The following is a 17,286-nucleotide window of genomic DNA, read 5'->3' on the forward strand; positions in this document are numbered from 1 at the left end:
CACCATTATAAATCTCCAAAAACGGTAACCAGATTACCAAATCTGCCATCATGTCCTGGGTGATCCGCAGGTGGTGGTGAGGCTTCCTAATACTCACCATGCAATCGCACAGCCTCCTCAAGAAAGCTTGACCGGGGGCAACTACCCTGCAGGCGAAATTCAAATGCCCCACCAGAACCTGCAAGTGTCTGAAGGACAGTTTCCGAGCCTGGAGGCCAGCAGGAATTAGCTGCTGCAGCCTAAGCAACTTGTCGCCAGGCAGCCTACTGCACTGCTGTACAGTGTCTAATTCAATACCCAAAAACGTAAGGGTAGTTGCAGGGCCCTCAGTCATGTCGTGGGCAAGGGGAACACCTAGCTCCTTACACACAGCCACAAAAGTATGCAGCAGGTGCAGGCACCAATCAGATCTACCCACGCCCACGAAAAGAAAATCATCCAGGTAATGGACCACTGAGGTGAGTCGTGCCCTGCTCACTACTACCCACTCCAGAAAGGAGCTAAATTTCTCAAAAAGGGCCCAGGAAATTGTGCATCCCATAGGCAATGATTTATCCAGAATTAAGGAACCATTAGACTGAAAACCAAGCAAAATAAAAGGATTGGGGTGGACGGGCAGGAGTCTGAATGCAGACTCAATATCCGCCTTGGCCATGAGTGCGCCACGGCCACAGCCACGAACCACGCCGATAGCTTGATCCAAGGAAGTGTATCATACTGATCAAAGGTGTGCAGGGATTCTATCATTAGGGCAGGAGGTCTGGTCTAGAGGGTAGAGCCTCCATTTGCCTGAAGATTAACATCCACAAGGTCGCCAGTTCGAGGCCACCGGCACCGTGCGACCTTGAAGCAGCCGGCAAGCTGCAGCTGAGCTGTTCCATCTGCTCGGAGCGTGGGAGGATGGAGGCCAGAATGTTAAACCAGATCGGAGTGTAACATCTTGAATGTGGTGGTTCTTGAAAGAGAGAACCTTCTTTCAATTTGTAAAAATCCCTGCGTGGATTTAATAAGCCTGCCTGTGTAAACCGCCTTGAATAAAGTCTTGAATAAAGACCAAGAAAGGCGGTATATAAATACTGTATATTATTATATTATTATTATCATTATATGAGCCCCCAAAAGGATAAGACATATGGTGAATGAAACGGAAGGTCCCAGGGACCTTCTTGGGCACTACACCTAAAGGGAACACTTGAACATTGGGAAACGGTGGAAACTTAAAGGGGCCCACCAGACGGCCGGCTCCCAACTCCTTATTTATCTTAGCTTGAACTATCTCCTCCATACTCATGACTGACGGGAGATTCCTGGCCCAGGTAGGCTCAGAGGGAGGGGGCGCAGGAATCTGAAATCCCTTGTCAAAACCTTCAAGTAACAGTTGAGCATCCTGAAGCTTCGGATACACTTTCAAAAATGCAGCCAACACCTCTACTCTAATTGGGGTGGGCCCCCTTTCCAGCTTGAGGGGGCTGACTACCCCCTCTCTTGGCCTGCCCCGTTTGGGGCCTGGGACCCATCCGAAATCCTGCCAACTTGGGGCACACGGACATCGAGTGCTGGCCATTGCACTGCCCGCAGACATGTGCAAAAGTGCAACTGCCTTGCCGCACCACCCTGTGGAGTTAAACTCATAGCAGGAGCGGAGGGTTTGAACCCAATGCACTCGTGACATTCCTGCCACAGGCCCGGTTGTACTCCAAGCAATCAAATGCCCACTATCAGATCGATCACCTAAATTGAACCGGGTTGGCATGATAATTTGGACCCACAGTTCCCACTGTGGAACCTGCCAGTTGAGGGCCGGGTCGTGCGAAGCATGTAAACGAAAATGTTCACCATATGCAAACCAGGCCATGCCCGCATATGGCCCACCCAGAAAGCCCTGTGGATAATATCCAGGTACTTAAAAAGCGCAGTCGCCCATGATGGCTGCATTTGGATAACTACTACTGCGTAAATAATGTATCCATTCAACCAATTATTCCAATTTTTATCAATTTTCCACCTTCATACCTCTTGGGGGTCAGGCACTGTGTTACCCACCTTCAAGGCTGGCTCAGGTTCCTTGTGCAATAAACTAAACACATCAACAAACTCGTCCTCTAAATTTTTTCTTTAACTGCCAAGGCGAGGTGACCACCCAAAGGCAGGGCCACATCGTGGATGCTCACCTGACCCTTCCATGGCTTCCTGAGGAAAAAAACAACCCATACGGGACATTGGCATAACGGGCAAGGCCATAAGGGACACCGGAGACCAGGGAAACCCCCGTAAATGGAAGAGCGGCAGCTACCGTCTGCCCCACCTGGGCTGCTAGCGCCCCTGGGGAGATCCCAGGTTGCTGCCATATTCCTGGTGAATACAGAAAAGGAGGGGCTTGCAGCACCTGAAAATAACCCCAGGCTGGCCAATAGGGCGTCAGAGCCGAAGGTGCCATCGCTGGGGCATTCACTCCTTCTCACTCATCACATACTCCAGCCCAAGCTGAGCTATTGCTTCCACCCGTTGGAGGCATGGGCAGTGCCTGGGAAGATGCCCCTTGTGAATGCTGCTGCTCATCAGGGTCCGATGCCTGTGCCTGAACAACTGGAGGTCCAGCTGGAGCCTGTCGCTCAATAGGTTTCTCCAAAGCGGCGAATCTGGAACAGAGGATTTGCATGAGCTTCGCACCACGGCCCTTCCTGGTAGACCTCCAACTGGGGGGGAGCACCTGATGTGCTGCCACCATCCCCCAGACCAGCCTCATGCATTGCTTTCTCCTTCTCGAGCGCCTCCCCCCACGCAACCAGGGCCCACATCTCAGCTGTATTATCCTCTTCATCCAAGGAAGAAGCTGGTGCGGGATTGGGGGGGGGGCACTTTAGGGCCTTCCCCCCGGATTTCTTGTTTCTCTTAGGCATACTTATGATTGAACAACTGGGTCGGGCCACTTCTAACTAACCTATCACCCCTACAATATTTACAATTAAAGTACTCTAATGTTCTCCTTCCACCTGTCCCTATTGATTGATTGATTGATTGATTGATTGATTGATTTCTAATTTCACTATTTTTTTATTTTTAATCACAACTTCCCTAATTATTAAGAAAGAATTAAATTTTTATCCCCCCCCCTTTCTTTTATTTATTCAACTTTATTTTTTTCTATGTGAAGGACACAGCAAAACTGTTATCCAAATCCAGGTCTCCCATCCAAGCCGGGACCACAGCTAACACTGCTTAGATTCATTTACAGTTGAGTGTCAACACCACACAGCAACCAGGCCTCACTGCCAAGCAAAGGAGGCAAGATATACAAAACCACACGTCTGCGCTATGCATGGGGGAGGTGAACTGACCAGCGCCACCCACATGCCCGAATCTCAGGCAAGAGGGCAAGCGGGGACGAAAGTACCTGGTGTCTTTGCCGGCAGGCACAACAAGCAGCCGGCAAGGAGCCCAGGCAGCATGCTCCAGTGACCCCAAACCAGACAAGCACCAGCCGCAGTCACGCACATGCCTGGACAGTTCTCCAACGGGGCGCCTGCAAACCATGCAGTTGGCCCATACCATGCAGCCACCCCATCCAACTGGCAGGGCGAAGGGCAGGCTCAGGCACAGACCTGCCGAAGCAGAGTCGCTAGGCGCCCCAGTGCTCGTTTCCCAAACTGCCCGTGGGAGGTGGGGGGCAGTTACGTACTCAGCGGCTCCTGCTGAGCCCAGCTGGCAGGCGCGTGAGGCTGCCTCTCAGCCTGCGAGTGGGGAGCCCAGGTCCACCCTCACACCAGCCCCCACACAGTAACCACAACCGGAGTCACAAGAGCACCAGCTGCACTCACGCAGCCAAGGAGGGGCGCAGCTGGACCGCTGCCCCTGCAAGGAAAGCCTGCCATAGCCCAGCCTAGCAGCCCCATCCCGGGCACCACCGCCAGCAGCCACTCACTGCCCCATGTAAGCCTCAAAAGAGGGCAGGTGGGCAGGCAGGCTCCCACAGCCGAGTCCGCTGGGCTTGGGGCCACAGCAACGTAGCCTGTGTCCGGGAGCAGTGTGAAGGAGGTCCTTCTCTGATCGCTGCCTGGTCCCAACTGTGCGGGCTTCTCTGAGCAGCCTGCACATGGTCTCAATCCAATTAGCCCCCAGACAATAGGCTGTGAGGCTGGCTCCTCCTGTGCCTCATGCAGGGGCAGGGCAAACGCCGGATACGCTAATTCACATGCCAGCGGAATACTTTGTAATGCAAAATAATGAATTGACTTCTACAAACTTTTAGATGCTTAACTATATCAGTCCACACAAATCAATGCACATTTAAAAGTTTTGTTTTGGTACATTTTTGGCATGTGTTCCCTGATTGGGTAACCATTCTGAGAGCTTCTGTAGATAAGTGGCTAAGTATGCGTCGGAAGACAAACAGGTTTTGGCCTTATTCATACAACTAAAAAGAACATGCTTGGCGCATAGACTTAGGAGTGGATTTCTAATCTCTATATATCAGTGGTGGTCCTGGGGTGGTCAGGCAGGCAAGAGCCCCAGGAGTCATGCCTGTGGAGCCTGTGGGGGCGGCACCACTGCTACCTTCTACGCCCACCCTTTGGAGCTGTTCTGTGGGCCGGGAGGCCCCATGCTATGTCCCTGGGCACTAAAAAGAACCCGCAAATACTGTTTAACAGCAGTCTGAAGGCCTCAGAAGGCTTTTGGAGCACCCAGGGGTGTTGCGTGAGGCTCTGTATGGCTGGATGAGTCTCCTCTGGAGGGGCAACATGTTGCGGTCCTGTGCCTCTGGGTGGCACAGGGGCCAGGTAGCAGCTGCTATACATTCTTTTTCACTGAACCTAAGGCTATGATCTTATACATGCTTTTCTGGGAGTAAGCCCTACTGAACACAGTGGGACATACGAGGAGGGGCAGTCTAAAATGGTAAAAACAAAATACCGCAATATAACATGAAATTGAGTTTATAAAACTATAAAATGCTATATCCCATAGGTTCCCAAAGTGGTGGGTTGCAACTCATTGCGGGAACAGGAAAGAGCCATTCCCCCTTAAGGTATGGGGCCCAGCAATGGATGTCCCAATGGTGCCGCAGCGATCATGGTGCAGTGGGGACCCAGTGGGTTTCCCTCTTACCTGGAGAGCTGTGCTGGCCTTGGGGAGGGTCTAGGAGGCCTGCAGCCCCCTTTTTGGGCCTCTGATCACCAATCAGAGCGCACTTCCTGTTGTCATGTGAAAATTGGAAGTGTCTTAGATCACCGATTGGAGTGATTTCAAGCATTGCAGAGGCCTGCAGAGGGGGCTGCAGGTCTCCCGGACCCTCCCCAAGACCCTCCTAGATGCCCCCAGCCCTAGGCCCCACTCCCAGCAAGACTTACAGCATTCTCAACGTCCAAAGAGGAATTTGGGAACCGCTGATCTATCCTGCTCAATTAACAAAATAACACTGAAATTTACTGATTAAAGTGGCTGCAGGGCATCTCTGAACCACTGAGTTTTTCTGACTGTGTTGCTAAGCCCCTAACTCCACATGCAGCTCTGTTGATTTCTACTAACCAGCTGTAGAGTCTTCTGAGCATGCTCAGAAGATGACACCGTAAATGCATGGGCTCCTATGGAAAGTGAAACTGAGCCACCCTGTGCATTTACTTGTGAGCAGGCGAATGTGCCTTGATCCATTTGGAAAGGCCAGGCTGAGAGGAATGCAACACCAGCAGAATGGTTCCACTCCAACGAATGCAGGTCCCCCAAAACATCCGAAAACAAAGTCCCTCCTTCCAAGCTGACAATTGTATGGAGCCCTGCGGAAAGCAAAACTGAGCAAAACATTCACATTTACTTATGAGTAAGCAAGTGTGCCTTGGCTCTGATTGAAAGCCAGGTGACGGGGAATGCAAGGCAACATGAATGGTCCCCACCTGATGAGCATGAAGCTTAACAAGCGCTCCAGAAGGCACTACCACCATGGGAAGGTTGTTGGTGTTCTGCCCCAGCTAGCGCTGCATCCAGTGCAAGTTTCGGGCCAAAAGCAACACAGCCCGAGGCATGGGGAAGCCTTTCCCCCTACTCCATGTCACGCTGCATCAGCCTCAATGGATCTACTTGGATCTGCGCCACCTGATAAGGTTCTGCAAATCCAAGCAGCCCGGGACTGCCCTGGGTCACTCAGGAACGGGATCAGGATCCGGCATAACTTCCAAATCCTCGCCCCACCGCCCACTCCCTGCCTGTCCCTGGGAACACCTGCAACCTCCCTCCCCCCACCCTGAAACACATCCCTCCTGCCTCCTTCCTGCCCCCATGGCCCCCAGACCCCTGCGCCAGTTGAGCTTGGTTGGCCAATGCAACTCACCCATTCTCTAGGGCCCATGTCAGCTCAGGGAGGCCAGGGGATCCCTGGATGATGGCCCACCTCCCTAAAATTGGCACAAATGTGCCTTACAACACTTTTGTGACACTTTCAGGTCAGTTCAAGGGACTTGTGCCAGCCCAAGTGAAGGGCAAGATTGCGCCTGAACTCAACTATGTAGTTGTGCTCTTCAGGAGGGGGGTAGGGGTGTTTTAAGCTTGTTTTATGCTTTAAAACATTAAAGCAGTGTCTTTTAAAGAGAATTTATATAAAATGTTTTATAGATGGTATTTAACACCAGAGAAATTAGCAAAAATGTATTCTGGGTTATCAAATAAGTGTTGGAAATGTAATGAGGTTGAAGGAACCTTTTATCATATGTGGTGGACATGTGAAAAAGCAAAGAAATATTGGAAATGATACATAAATTGTTGCAAGAGATATTCATTGTATATTACCTTTCAAACCAGAAATATTCCTCCTAAATGTGACATCAGAAATTAAAGATCATTGTAAGAATCACCTTATTGTACATATTGTTACAGTGGCAAGAATATTGTTTGCACATAAATGGAAATCTATAGATGTGCCAACTAAAGAAGATTTAATAGATAAAATCTATGAAGTAGCAGAAATGGAAGTTTTAACAGAAAGAATGAAAGAGAGAGATTTAGATAGAGTAAGAAATTATTGGAAGTTTTTTTATGATTGGATAGATAATTTTAGTTAAACAATATTGAGTGTTACGCTAAATTTAATTTTTTTAAACTGATAAATATGATAGCCTTTGTACTGATGATTATGTTGTTTTTTAGCAACTGTTACCCTGCACATGCCCAATCTTGTCTGATCTTGGAAGCTAAGCAGGGTCAGGCCTGGTTAGTACTTGGATGGGAGACCGTCTGGGAATACCAGGTGCTGTAGGCTTATACCATAGTCTTTCGAGACTGAAGGTTGCCAACCATTTGTTAACTGAATGATGCCTGTTGGAATTTAGGACCAATATCCTCATGTGTAACCTGTGTTGTACCTGACCTAAGTATAACCCATTTCCTTTCCTGTATCTGAAATAAATGAATAAAATATATATAAAAAAATAAAAATAAAATCAGTTTAAAAACTGGTGAAGTTTTGGTGAAGGGAGGGGCTAGCTTGGAGGACAAATGATTGATGGATTGTCTTCTTAATGACTCTTATCTTACATCACAAAGGTCAGCAAGGCATTTTTTAAGTCACCAGAGCAAAGAAACTTTGTTTTTTAAATTGATTTGCTGTAGTGTGTTTTTTGCCATCCATGTGAGTGCTTGGAACAGAACCCAGCAAATAATGAGGCTCAACCTGTATACCACCTATATGACAGTGATTACACTTGAAAAAAATGCTTTAAAATTGATTAAAATATTAATTCTAATGGAACAACAATGTTCTTAAATCAGCCTCTCTACTTAGAACAATTTTTAATAAGTTAAATGTTTCTAGGGATTGTCATAATAATTAGAAATAGCTGAAGGAATTGATGTTGCAGTTCCATTAGCAAGTAAGCAAAGGAGAAATATGTCCTTAAAAAGTCTGTTTAATTAATATCAGTGTAAAATAGAAGAGGGACTCTTCTGTCTTTAGAGGAAGTTTTTTTATAGAAGATGTTTTGACTTTTTAAAAAACTTTGTCTGCTTCTGCATTCCCATTGGACCCAATCCCCCAAGTCTCCTTTATTAAAAAACAGTATCTTTCTGAAGTTAACTTTGGACATACATGGTAAAGACCATTGTGTGTAGCAGTTCCCCTGTTAATTTAGAAAGTTTCTTTGTGGAGTATAACCAATCTGTGAGCATCAGTACATCACAGAACAACATAGTTTTGTCAGAGTTTAGGGGCTTTCCAGATCTCCTCATCTTTTTCTCTCTCTCTTTTTTTTTACATCCGAAACTATGAAGCTAGTCTTAGGGTTCTATCCTATTTTTCTGAACCCTCATTTGTTCTCAGTGGTCTCCTGCATTTGCTTCTTGGGACATATAACATTTTACTGCAGTTGTCACAAAGGTCTTCTCAGTTCCAGAGCCTTGAAGAAGAAAAAATCATCAGCTCTCCATCTAGATATTCTTTCCGTACAACTAATTCTTTCCCAACTACAACTACAATTAGCCTATAAATAATTCTACTACTCTAGTATTAAGCAACTAGGAAGATGCTTAATACTGAATCAGAGCATTGTCCAACTATCTCAGTGATATATTGACCCGCAGATGGGGGTCAGATGGGAATTTTTCTGTGCCCTCCATACAGACCAAGCTTTTGGCTTGCATTAGTATAATTGAATCAACCTTTCTGGTTAGCTGTAATTAGGATGACAAAGCAGATTCCCTGAACTCTTGCTAACACCCCCCCCCCACACACACACACACTTACATAGACAGGGAATTTCTGATACCAGTGTCTGTCTGCTCTGTAATTATCGAAATCACTGCTGATCATTTTTTCCCCTTCTTCTTCTCAGTTCAGTAACACAACATGCCCAGGTTAAAAATATAGCCTGATAATGCCAAGCTCACACCTGTTATGAAGCAAATGTGCTACTCAGAGCTGATAATAGGTGTTACTCCATAGAGACATTGGATTCAATCCATTTACTTCACTTTCGTTACTAAAGAGCAAAAACCTGCAAGCAGAATTTCTGTGTATTGGAGAAAGCCCATCTGTTAAAAGTAGCACATTCTGAACCAACCTTGTAATTAGCTACAAGGAGAAGAACATCAGTTGAGTTGTTCTTATAAATATATTTTTCCAGTTCACAGCCAGGAAATCTTTTAGAGCAGGTGGGAAATGTTTGTCTCAAATCTCAAAATCTTTTTTATGGTCACAGACCAGCATAAAATCAGTACCAATACAAAGCCAACACAGCTTAAATACCCATATTACGGTACTGAAAACATGCTGTTCACAAGACTATAATTTAAAATATAAAATCAGTATATTATGAGAACCACTATAATGGCCACAAAATACGGCCTCTCTCAAGGTCATAATAATTCTACTTAACCCTTATTCTACCGTAGACACGTTAACGCAACACTGGTAAAAGGTAGAATACCCAAAAAAAATAGCCCCACCAATTTCTCTGAAATTCTTTTCTGTTGAATGTGGAGAGGTGAAAGGATTGTCCATGGTTCCCCATAGAGAATAATCACATTGGCTTCAGTTAATAAAAGTGTTTCCTTTAGCTTTAGAATAAGCCTATGCTGTTCATGAAATCATGCTTCAGTCCACCATATTTATTGACCATTTCCACACAAACGCTGTAATGTTCAGAAAATGGTTGGAGGTTCCATACAAATCTCTCCTCTGCATCATTTGAAACAATGCCAACCCATGCCCATGAGAGGTGCAAAGAAGTTGAACCAGCCCCACATAAGAAGTCCTTTCCTTTGGTGCCATTTGGTACAATGGAGGAAAGTTGGTTTAACTACTCAGCGTAGTTGCAGACAAACCGTAAGAGAGCTGAAGGGAGAAGTAAGCTGCATTAGATCTTACAGAAATTACATGGAATTTCTCACGTAATGACCTCTGAATAATGTCAATCAATATTAAATATTGTGTATCAATATTTAGTATTATTATTATTAACAAATATTTATATACTGCTTTTTAACAAAAAGTTCACAAAGTGGTTTACAGAGCAAAACCAATCAGTAAATGGCTCCCTGTCCCCAAAGGTTTACAGTGTAAAAAGTGAGAGAAACCAGCAACACCCAACAGAAAAGATGCCAAGATGAGGTGAAGAGGGACAGTTGTTCTCTCCTTGCTAAATAGAAGAAAAGCACACTTAAAAAGGTGCCTCTTTGCCTAATTAGCAGGGGTAAGTACTCAAAACATTAATCCATTTTTGCCCAGCACACATGCATACACATTTGATCCCTGTTGCTTCTATGCAACATTGGGCAGAAATAGTTTCCATTCAATTTTCAGTATTTCAAAACTTCTCCAGTTGAGTTCTTATCTGTCTTCCTAAGCAAGACAGAACAACTCATCATTCAGTTCATGTCACTCTCCACAATGTGTACCAGTTGATTCCTTATAATCACTTTTTTCCAACTTGTAAATAGAGAAATCCAAAGGCCAGAACATTCTCAGACTTGGCTTCCAATAATGCAGACATTTCAGTTTCTTCAATTTGTTTGAGCATAACTTAATGAAGGAGTGGACCCTCAGTGACCATAAAGCCCAGAACAAATGAAAATGAACATCAAAATCCCATACCTGTGGGATCTTGTAGACAATGGTGATTGTGGCCCACTGGCTGGATGTCTCTTCAGTGAGCCCTCCAAGAAGAGAAAACACATTACTTTTCCTATCACAGTCATAATTAACTGCATTTCTTTGCTCTGTGAACAAGAACTGGAATACTCCTATTGTCAAAGCCAACAACCAGAACCTCACCTGTGTTCTTCTCAGCTCCACCCTGCTTTGCAATCTCTCTTCCTTGCTATTCATTGGGAAACCTGGAAAAGTGACCTGCCTTCTGCAACAAACAACTTTTGGCATTGTGTTCTCTATGGCAGTGTCTTGTGTCTTGGCAAAAACAATTGTGGTGGTCCCTGTGGAAGTAGGATGAGGAAACTTCTAGGTCAGAAAGTGGCCAACTCCACTGTTCTGTCCTGCTCCATTCAATTTAGTATCTGGGCTATTGGCTTGCATCTTTTCCCCTAAATGCTGTACCATTATTCTAAGGTCTGATATCAACACCAAGGCATTATTAAAAGAAAAAAAGCAGTTTGTCAAACTAATCATAGATGTTGTTTTCCGTAGTTCTTTTTCTGAATCACTGTCGTCTGGTGTGGATGTACAGTTTTTCCAATGAAATTAAAACTATACTAATTGCTTCTTCTTTGGGGTGGAAAAATGGATGAATATTGTCACCCATGATGCTTGGGCCAATAGATTATTTACCTGGGGATGGTGAAGGAGCAGTGGATGCAGAATATTTAAAGTATAAGCCAGTAATTTATACATTGGTCAAATGTTTCAACCATATTTGAATTAAACCAAGAGACCTAGTCCAGCATGGATTAAAACAAAAGTAAAGCTGCAACGAGCCAAGGCTGTAGCACGGTGTGGCTCTTGGGTACACTCACCCACCTAGCATTTTTAAAACCTGTTTTTAATTTGATACACATTCTCCATTACACGATGATGTGTTAAATTAATTGTTGCCACTAAGTATCACAATTACTAATGTTAGAATTGTTTTCTGATCTTCAAAGGATGTCTGGTCAGTGTTGTAGGTATTTTCTTGTACTTTGCTCAAGAAGGCAACATAAATGCAATTGCCCATATACTCCCCAAATAATACCTGAGAGAATGTAGCAGGGGGGGGGGAAAGACCAAAAAACTAGGGTGAATTGGGGGTCATTTCAATGTAGAATTTGATTGCTAGCATGTTTAAAAACAGAAAAAAGGGGAAAGGAGCTTTCTACCTAGAGCAAGCAACTTGAGGTGTCTTCCCCCTGGTGGTGAAATTGGAAGAAACAGAAACTCATAAGGAGATGATTAATCAATATTGAGAGGGTGGCTAGTGCCAGCTGCGATCCTGGCTCCTGTGCTGCCATGGGGCAGGAGCACAGATGCTGATCGCCAAGACTGTCGCTGCTGCCCCCCCATGAACCAATGGGGTTGAAAAAGCCCCAGATAGCATGAGGGAGGGGTGGTGGCATGCCACCATCCACTCCCACATTCCACCACCCCCTGTCCCCCCTCATGCAGGCCTCCAGAATGCCTCCCAACTGCACGTCTGGTTTTCGGTGAAAATGAGAAGTGACATTTTAGGTCCTTAGAAGGCTGTGGATGGTGGAGGGAGGGGGCCCTTCCAGTTCTCCACAGGCATTCTAGGGGCCTAAAACATCACTTCCATTTTTTGTTAAAAACCAGAAGCAGTTGGGAGACCCTCTGGAGGCCTCAGTACAGGGTGCACAGGAGCTGTATTGGGGTGTATTGGGGTGTACACAGGAGGTGTATTGGCCGCCCTCTCCCTAATGCTGCCCAGGGCTTTTCCAAACCCTGCCCCAGCCCCCCGCTATGCCAATGGCTAGAGCAATGTGACTTGGAAGGGGGCCTATTCCTCATTGTGGTGGTTTGGTTATTGAAGATGGCCTGGCCCTGTGCAGTAAAGCAGAAGTCAGGACCAAAGGAGCTCATTTTTGCTCCCTTGTGAGACGCACCACACCAAAATGCACCACAGCTGATGTGGCATTTCACGTGCAAACAAATGCTGCAGCAGAGGACCAAACACAAATATACCATTGGCCGTCATCACACACCATGAAGCCTGATTGCTAGTATTAGATTTCCCATGCATAGTGTCAGAGGGAGTATGCTAATTTTGGGTGTCCCCATCAAGACCCCTGCTTGGTTTTCTGAAGACTTCAATAAAAATTTCAGTCCAATTGAATTTGACCACAGTCATCCTTTCACCCCCGAATTCCATGGATGGCACATGTAGCTTTGACAGAGAATCTGGGCACATGTTTGCTTCCCCCCACATTTGTGCATGTTAGGTTTATGTTTTGAAAAGCACGTCTATTAACGTGTTTGGATGCTGGCAAATGAGGTGTTTGTGTTGGGTGTGCTACTCCCTGTTTGCTGCAGCACATGCTTGCATATTTCATCTTGTATGTGGCATTTCAGTGCCTTTTGCATGGGGCACATTGCACTCATTCTGATGTCTCCTTTGCATCTGCATGATGTCTTGCAGTGTTGTGGCCTGATAGCTTCTGATTGTATGTGTGATGCATGGCACACTTGATTATATATATATATGGTCAATTCTGAGAGCCCGACCCAGGCCTGTGCTATGACCCTTAATTAGGACTAATGGCAAAGACTTCATATACCACAGGCCTCGAGGAAGGCCACACTTTGGCCACTTTGAGCAGTCAGACACTAGCATCACCCTCCACTCTATCTGCCTAGCTTGAGAGAATTTTTGCCTTGCTTTTGCTTCTTGGAAAATTCCATGTGCACTTTGCTTGTGCATCACATTCCAACCTGTGGACAAAAGCCACATCCTGTTAGCTTCCTGGAGTAAACAAAGAAACTTCAAAAGGAAGTTCTCCAATCAAACAACTTTATAACCAAGTTCAATCAAGGATTGAACACTAATTCAGGCACCTGTCTCCAGACTGATAGCTCAATCCAATGGCCAAACTTGAAGGATGACCTGCTCTGAGGACTGTATAGAGGGAGCAGGTCACTGTTGGTCCTACTTGACCACTCAGTGGCTTCTGATATCATTGACCATGGTGTCTGGACTGGCTGGCTCTGTTTGGGCTTGAGGGCATGATTGTGCAGAGGTTTGCTCCTTCCTTTCAGTTTGGATCCAGATGGTGAGGCAGGGTACAAGTCTTCAGCACCCTGTTCAATTACCTGTCTGATGATCTATCTTGTCCCCCATGCTGTTTGATGTGTACATGTTAAAGCCACTAGAGGAGGTCACCTTGGGATTTGGAATTGGGTGTCTGCAACCAATATGCAGATGACACTCAGCTCAATCTCTCTTTCCCACCTGTTTACAAGAGGGCTGTAACAGATCTGTGGCACTGCCTGGAAGCAGTTGGGGCCTAGATGAAATTAAATCTGGGTAAGACAGATGTCCTCCTAATCAAGGTCCTCCTAATCTAGAAGGCCACAAGTAAGGTTATAGATCTAGAAGGATTTCTGCAGTGCCTAGAATTCAACCAAGCACAAAATAGGAAACCTTGTTCACTGTCCAGCCTGGCTATTATCATCAATGACTGAGCCATCCAACACTCACACTTGGGTCTTCCTCCTTGGTGTCTCCCATCCTGGAAAGCAGGTCCTCTCCCTGTGGGGCCACACAATTCTTCTCATATGCCATTGAAGTGAAATTAGGAACAGCACACTCAGTGAATGTCTATCTGCTCACAGGAGTGCAGTTTGAAGCAAACATCCTAATTAGCTACAACAGGGAGGAGAGATGCAAATTTTCTGACATCTTGCAAGTATTTTTTTCCCCAAGTTGCGTGACCCAAACTACGTGTATCCCCAAGCAAGACATTTGCCAGCTGTATTATTATCAAAACTACAGTTGATGACTTATTTCCCTTCTTCTTTTCTTCTGTTCAGAAAATAACAAAGAGAAGTTCAAAAAAAAAAAAGAGAAATAATTAGCAGTTAAGTTCTGAGCTCGCTTCTCTGTATACATAAAAGTGCTGCTCAAAGCTGAGAGTAAGGATTACTCTACAGAGAATGAGGGCTCAGGCAATTTTCTGTTCCCCAAAGAGAAACAAACTTTCCAACAGAATTTCTGGATGCTTAGAATCTAGTTCTATGCGGTAACTTCTAGGATCATGTTAGTTCCACTGCTGTAAGGACCACTGTCGTCCAGAAGATTGCAGCTTGCAAGAATTCAGTGGGGCTTATGCTGCTGTTTGTGTTGCTACTGTTGTTGCTGCTGTTCCTGACTTAAACATGCTGACACAAGTGCTGATAGGTGGAATCTTCTCTATAATATCAGATTACAAAAAAATGCACACTTTTACAGAATATCCAGGTTACAGGGCTCAGATCGTGAGGTCAGTTCTATGTTGCTTCATAGTAGTAATATCAGTTGCCTGAAGACATCAGGTTAGTAAAAGCAATCGGATGTGTAAAATTTACATACATGTTCATCGGTCATCCCCATGTTGTGTGAGAAAGGGTTAACGTTTTACAGTTTGGCATTGGTGAAAGTCATGAAGAGCCACTTTTTGGTACAGTTCTGACTAAGACGGCCAGAGAAATTGCAGGAGACGATGCAATGAGGTCTTAGATGATGTACAAAGATGAATGGGACAGTGCCGGGGTTGTAAAGCTAACAGTGGAGTTGTGTGGAGGTTTCCTGAGGTTTTCCTTCATCACCTGAACCTCCTTCCCACTTTGTTTTCTCCTGTCCACCCCCACTCCCATTGACCCAGAGTCCACAACGTTCTTTGCGGTTAAGAATCCAGATGTTTGCTCAGTAGCCTGACTGCCTGGCCTGGGTATGACGTGAATCAGTCTCAAATCTGCTGCAGAGTGCAGTCTATGGTTGCAGTCTGACCCTTTCCAATTGCTTCAGGGTCAGGATTACAGATGGCTCTTCCTACTTCAGCAAAGAACTAGATCACTTGAGTTAGGCTCCCTACTAGTATTTTGTCTAGCATGTTGTTGCTGCCACTCAAGAAATGGATGGCTAATTCAATGGCTGTCTCAATTAAGTACTAGCTTCCTTCTCACATGGTCAGTGGTGGACCTGGAACAGAGCAAATGTGGCAAATGCCACATTTCATCCAAATTTTCATCCAAATTTTCAAACACCCTCCCTTGCCTCTCATTCTTACCTGTCTTTGGAATGAAGTAGCTGAAAATCCAGTTGATTTTAAGCATTTGGATTTCAATGGGCAGAGTGGGAAAACATTCTACAGCAGGTCTTAAAGCGCTTCGCTCTCTGTTTTCTCTGCCCTGAATTTGTAACCCGATCTCATCACTACCACTTCCCCTCCCTCTCCTCTAAACTGTGCATTCAATGCTACCATAAACAAACAATCACTTTGCCTGAGACTAAAATTTCCTTCAGATCTTAACCTTTCTCTCTAATTTTTTTAATGAGGCAGGGATGTGCTGTCAGGGGCGGCAGGGTAGGCAGAACCTCACCTGGCCCAGCAAAAAACAAAAACAAAAAGGAAAGGACCCACCAAGTTTTAACAAACACACCTTTTCCTCCCTTCCAAAGCTGATCCATTTTGCTCCACCTCCAGTTCCATCCGTTTAAAGCGTGGGTCTCCAAATCCTGGCCTGGGGGCCAGATGCAGCCCTGCAGCCATCCTCAATCGGGCCCACAGCCAGCCTCTTGTCCCCTGAAAGCCTCTGGCCCACTTAGTCGAACATGACTCAAACTGTGCTCTGGTTGCATCTGGAGAGTACTCTAAGGGCCAGAGAGTTTGAATGAATGAGCCCATTCAATGCCCAATCCTCTGGTCGGTGGCACGGCTTCGTGCCACTGAGCACAGTCACCATAAGGCACATTTGCGGGGCTCACTGCCGGGCTTCTGCTGGTGCTAGCCCAGTGGTTGCCCAGCTTCTGCGGCTCAGCAGTCTCCTGGAGCTGTGCTCCACAGGATCCAAGGAGCTCGTGCATGGCTGCACGCCCTACACGAGCACCTTTCCTTTACTGCCGAACTTTTGGTCAGCGGGAAAGTGAGTAGCTCCATCGTGGGGCTGCCTCCCTTACCTGGGAGAAGGGGATGAAAGATCCCTTCTCCCTAGCTGCCTCCCATGGTAGCACGGGAGGTGCAGGATTTGGCGTCAGCCCTTCTCGGTGCCACTGAGCCTGGGAGTCCCAGGCAGCTGAGGATTGGGCTGTCATTCATTTATTCACTCAACTAAGTTCCATCTATAATTTATTTATATAAATTTTATATTTAAATTTTTTTTCCAACCCTCAGCACTGTGCCAGATATTTGATGCGGCCCTCTGGCCAAAATGTTTGGAGATCCCTGGTTTAAGGAACACACACACACTACAGGGAGGGGAGCTGCCAATCCTCAGTGAATGGTCAAAATAGACAGGGACTCCAGTGCATGTACAGCCAGCAGGGAGAGCTATCTGTGTGTCATCATCAGAGACAACAGGCAGAGGTGTGTCTCAGCTTCCTGTGGAAGGAACTTAAAGATAGCAGCATGCATGCACTGAAGTTCCCAGTTCATCCAGAAGTTCATCCAGTTCCCAGAAACCAGTATACGATGCATGACTCTTTGCTTCTACAGCACTGAGCCTAGGTCAGTGCTAGATAACCTGGTGCCATGTGCTTGATACAAATGGGTGGGGGGGTGAGATATGTGATCCTGCAGGAAGAGTTGTGATTGGTTGCAAGAAGTAAGTTATGCTTTGATTTTGTTTCCTGACCCTCTTCCCTCTGAGACAGCTTCCTGTCTCAT

At 45.8% G+C, this 17,286-nt stretch overlaps 1 protein-coding gene and 1 pseudogene across 1 annotated transcript in view; both read left to right on the forward strand.

The window, feature by feature from the left end:
• LOC136652750 (vomeronasal type-2 receptor 26-like) overlaps positions 1-17,286 on the forward strand; it is a 49,428-nt gene that overhangs the window by 19,756 nt on the left and 12,386 nt on the right. The window lies entirely within an intron of this gene.
• Positions 7,127-7,246, forward strand: LOC136654995 (5S ribosomal RNA; annotated as a pseudogene).

Source organism: Tiliqua scincoides, chromosome 5 (assembly GCF_035046505.1).
Source record: "Tiliqua scincoides isolate rTilSci1 chromosome 5, rTilSci1.hap2, whole genome shotgun sequence".
Lineage (NCBI taxonomy): Eukaryota > Metazoa > Chordata > Lepidosauria > Squamata > Scincidae > Tiliqua > Tiliqua scincoides.